At 39.0% G+C, this 5,195-nt stretch overlaps 1 pseudogene; it reads left to right on the plus strand.

Annotated features, from left to right (window-relative positions):
* The first annotated feature begins 1,002 nt into the window (after nt 1-1,002).
* LOC140518662 (small ribosomal subunit protein mS40-like) lies at nt 1,003-4,952 on the plus strand (annotated as a pseudogene).
* The last annotated feature ends 243 nt before the right edge of the window (nt 4,953-5,195 follow it).

Consider the following 5,195-nt stretch of genomic DNA (forward strand, 5'->3'; position numbering starts at 1 on the left):
CTTACAGAAAATGCAAAAAAGTGCAAATGACTCACAGTAACCCATAGTCAATACTCCCTCTCTGGTGAGTTCACTTTCCACAAGGTCCTAAAGTCCTCCATATTTACAGCACCACCCTATCATTTTGAACTTGCCTGAAAAAAGAAACATACATAACAGATCACTGGACAAGCAACCCTAAACATTCTACCTCACAGAAACATGCTGAGGTCATGGACTAACCCAGAAAAGAAACACACTTAGGGATGGTAGATAAGCACATCCCTTTCCCGTTAACCTCATATTATACAAATAACTCATGACAATAGTGAAGTACAATGCACAGGTCCTTTTCTCTAGCAGACCATGGCTTTTAATCCTTTGGTCCTATTCCTCCATTGTAAGGAGACACATAAATGATCTTCCTCTTTCTAACAGGTATACTCTTTAGGAAATTTCCCTTCTCTTGATAGAAGGCTAAATCATCAAATTCTCAAGCATAGGACTAGCTATTAGGCAACTCCCAAGGCTAACGCTGATGAGAAAATTCATCTTCTCTCAAAAGAAGTCTGGATAACAAAACTAGAACTTAGGGTATCCACATGATAGTCCCCCCCCCTTCCTAAATCCTCCCTCAAGCTGGAGCTACCTAGGAAATTCCCTTCTTCTAATAGGAGGACATGAAATCTGAACTTCTGAAATTGAGGTCACTCACAAGGTACCTCCTGAGGTAGGAGCTACCCAGGAAATGTCTCTTTCTAAAAAGTGGGCTAAATCCTTGAATTATCAGACCTGTTAGACTCCTAAAGCTAATGCTGCCTAAGAAATCCCCCTTTTCTCAATGGAATACTAGATTTCAAGATTCCACTGCCCAGGAAATTTTTCTTCCTCTAACTTGGAGCCTAAGGTCCAGGAACCACTTTAACCAGGTACCTCCCTGCTCTTCTATATCAGGGTTAAAAAGAATCAAATGCTCCCAGAGAGTTGAGTTTAGACCATTCAGTTCCCCTCTCCATGGTTGCCATGTCATTGAGGCATTATGTCACTCCCTCTCCAAGACTGGATTCAGGAACTTCCTTCTTGGGTCACATAGACCATGTCTGCTCTGCCATATGCTACTGCCACAAGTCAGCCATTGATGATTCCCAGGAGGTGAGAGTTTCTCTGACTTTAACTTTACTGTGTTTCCACGATTTCTCCAAAGAAGGAAAAGAAATAAAGGGTTTCAGAGAAGAAATTTTTTGTAAGTCAGAAAAAATGGTGACTTCTACCAATGGTTATCACACAGCATTGGGAGCAAATCAGTTCAACCAGCATGAGTAGAACTCCTCATCTAAGATGTACCAAGACTCATATTCATATCCTCCATAAGAAGATACAATCAACATCCCAAACAAAAGCTTAGCAACCTATAGTTCTTCAGGTTGATGGGAAAATTCCCATGATCAGCCCCACCAAGTGATAAAAATATTGAACTTCACAGGATCAGTGATAAGTCCATAGGTCACTCTATTAGTCACCTCCATCTTAAGTTTACATCAACTCATTAGTTGAATCCAACTCTTTGGATCCAATGATTCAACCAGTTCTGAATACCCATTACTGTATTATCCTCTGGCCTACATTTCTCTATCTTGTCTGTTGGGCAGCTAGGTGGTGCAGTGGATAGAGCACCAGTGCAGGAGTCAGGAGGACCTGAGTTCAAATCTCATCTCAGACACTTGACCCTCACTAGCTGTGTGACCTTGGGCAAGTCACTTAACCCCAATTGCCTCATCCTGGGTCATCTCTAGTCATCCTGATGAATATCTGGTCACTGAATTCAGATGGCTCTGGAGGAAAAGGGAGGTTAGTGACCTGCACAGTCCTCCCTCACTCAAAACAAAAGTCAAGTGCAAGTCATGTCATCATTTCTCTCATGGCATGGTCTTGTTCAGCAACAAAGGATGAACACATCTTGTCCGTTATAATGGTATAAGGAGCCTTGTCAAACACTAAGCTAAAATCTCAGTATACTTCATTTATAGTACTTCCCTACCATCTGGTTACCTTATTAATAAAGAAAAGGAGGTAAATTAGGATGGTCTTTGAAGCCATTCTAACTGTCAGTGCTTGTTATTTCCCTTTGCAAATGCTCACAAACCATTCCTTTAATAATGTGTGCCAGCAACACATTGCAAGCTTTTAATAAATGTTTGTTGTTTGTCTAATTGATTAATGTGTATGAGAATCTTACCAGGGATAAAAGGCATGTTCACTAACCTGTAGTTTTAGCAAGTTCATTTACCTATAGTTCTCAGGTTTCATCTTCTTTTTTGAAAATTTGAACAAGATTTACACCTTTCTGGTCTGACAGTGTTTCTCTCAGTTTTCAAGATCCCTGACAGGGGTCTCCAGCCACATCCTCCTTGGTTATAGTCTGTTCAGGTTTAGTGACTTGAATATACTCTCTTTAAGACAACACTGTTCATCTGACTATTAGCGTACAACTTCTCATCTAATGGGACCTGTGGCTCCACCTCCACAGGAGACCTGGGCATTCACATACTATCATTTGACTTTTATCTTCCGCTTTAACCACTCATTTGCCATTTTTCTCAACCCTTCCAAGTCCAAATATCATTTTGCTTAGAAAACATAAGAGAACCAAGAGTTGAACATTCAACCTTCTCTTCATCATCTCCTCTTCCCCAACAAGCAGTCCTAAGCCTTTTTGATTCAGTTCTTACCCCTCAAACAACAAACAATTGATTCTTTGTTGCCCTTATTATTCATAGTTAACCAGATTTTATTTTGTACTTCAGGCTTTTATATTTTTTACACATCCATACTGCTCTTTTGTCTTTGTCCTCATTTAAGTGCCCATGCTTTCATCTTCCATTTATAGTTTTGAAAACCCAAGGTGGTTGATGAGGTTCCGGTGTAGCCACATTGGTTTTTTCCTCCTCATTTCATTCTTAAGTGCTTCCTATTTCACTTAGGCAAACTTCCTCTTTAGAATATTTGACTATTAAATTCTCCCTATCCTTTTTCTTCACCCTTTGAAATCTATTCTCTCCAAGTTTGTGATTTATATAAAACTATGTCCAAATTTCCTCTCTTCTATCACATAGCCCTTTAATGGACAGGCCAATGATCCACCAAGTTTTTGTCATTTCTACTTCAACAGCCCATTATTCCAAGATAAATTTGTTATATACTTGCAGGGAAAAACAATACAGATTCAATTATAATCTTTTTTCTATTCTCTATATTCAAAAATGTACATCTTACTTAATATTTGCCAAAAAACCCCACTAACTAGTTATTTGTTGGTTAAAATCTAGTTCAGCATATCAGTTCTCCTTGTTGCTTTCTCTACCTTTTGAAGGACTGAGTCATAAATTTATGAACTGCTTTAGTGTTGACAGAGAGAGCTCTCCAGCAATGTATGTAACTGACAAACATTGCTACAAAATATAGTTGAAGTTTCCTATCACTATAACATCATGCCTTGGCTCAATTTTATAGTCTATTGCAAAGGGATAGTTCTCCCTGCAAGATTCTATCCTAAGTACATATGCAGAATGAGACATATTTGGGGGAGAGGTGGGACATGGCCAATGTGGGAATTTGTTTGGCTTGACTATATATATTTGTAATGTTTGTATCTGGGGATTTTGTTTTTCTTTCTTTCTAATGGAAGAAAGTGAGGGAAGGAGAGAAGACAAATCTTCATTTGAAAAATTAATATTAGACTCCTACTTTAGCTGTATAGCAAGATAGTAGCCTCTCTTCTAACCATGCTGTTCAGGCAGCTCCCAGGTCTCATACCTGTCAGAAGTGTCCATTGGGGGTAAGCTATCTCCTAGGTTCTATGCACCAAGGAGGAATTTTTCACTCTTGTCTCCCCATATCAGGATGCTCCCTAAGAATATTTGGATACAGAAGAATCCCAGGTCAATATGGCTCTTCCCTAGTTTGGGCTGGGTATTGACACAACCACAAAAAGTGGTATCCTACCACGCTGAACCTGTAAGACAGGCATTCATGGGAACAAAGTTGCTGGGGTCCCTTATTCAATCTGCTGGGATCAGAAGCTCCATATGAACTTTACACATGTGAGACTTGTCAATTAGGGAATGACTGAACAAGCTGTAGCATACGATTGTGATGGAATACTACTATGCTATAAGAAATGATGAACTTGACAATCTTTGAAAAACAAGACTTGCACAAAATAATGAAGAATGAAATGAGCAGAACCAAGAGAATGTCATATACAATAATATTGTTTTAAGAACAACTTTGAGCAAATAAATCATGTTGACTATTATCAATACCCAAATTAACTACAAAGGACCTATGGAGGAAGATGTTGTCTGCATCCAGAGATATAGAATGATTTTACCTATATGCATATTTGTGTCTAGTGCGGCCATCCCTAGTGTAGAGGAGAGGGAAGGGAAGGGAAAAATAAGAAATTTACATGATAACCTTATTATATATTTTAAAGGAATTACATGTTGTCCATAATGGCTTTGTAGTTTCACGTGTAATCATCTTTTAAAAATTATACTATAAGTGCTTGTTTTGTTCCATAAATTAAAAATTTAATAAACAAAAATTTAAAAAGAACAAGAAATATAAGGCTCTTGGAGCAGGTTATCTGTACTCATATAGGTGTCCCTTGCCCCATACACAGGCATCTATGTGAAAGTGTGAGAGGGGCCATCCTGAAGACCAGAGACCATGGTTTTCTGTGTTACCACATCCCATTGTTGAAGCCACAGGATACTGTTTTCAGCGACTTCTATGGGGCTATTGGCTCTACTCCGATGGCTCCTGCCCTTGAGGCAAATACTTCCTAGTATCTGTGGTACACGTGGCAGCAACCACCTGAAAGAGAACCCAGCCACCTTCAACATCTGTGTCAGGGCCACCTTAGGGAGGAGAGTGGACTTTCACCAGAGATAATTTCTTGGAGAAAATAATAGACCCTATCTCATCAGGTAGTAGTAAGGATTAAATGAAATATGTGTGAAAAGCACTTTGTAAAAGTTAAAGCCCTTTATAAATGCAATCTTATTGGTAAATCATTTTAGTTCAGCCTCAGAAACTGAGACCCAATCAGAGTTTGCCCTTTGTCCTCTTAATACATTTCCAATAAGAGTCCTATCCAAAGTTTGGAAAAAAAGGATCCTTGCCTTGCAGGCTCATGAAGTTGAACTCATCTG

This window comes from Notamacropus eugenii, chromosome 1, assembly GCF_028372415.1.
Source record: "Notamacropus eugenii isolate mMacEug1 chromosome 1, mMacEug1.pri_v2, whole genome shotgun sequence".
NCBI classification, from domain to species: Eukaryota; Metazoa; Chordata; class Mammalia; order Diprotodontia; family Macropodidae; genus Notamacropus; species Notamacropus eugenii.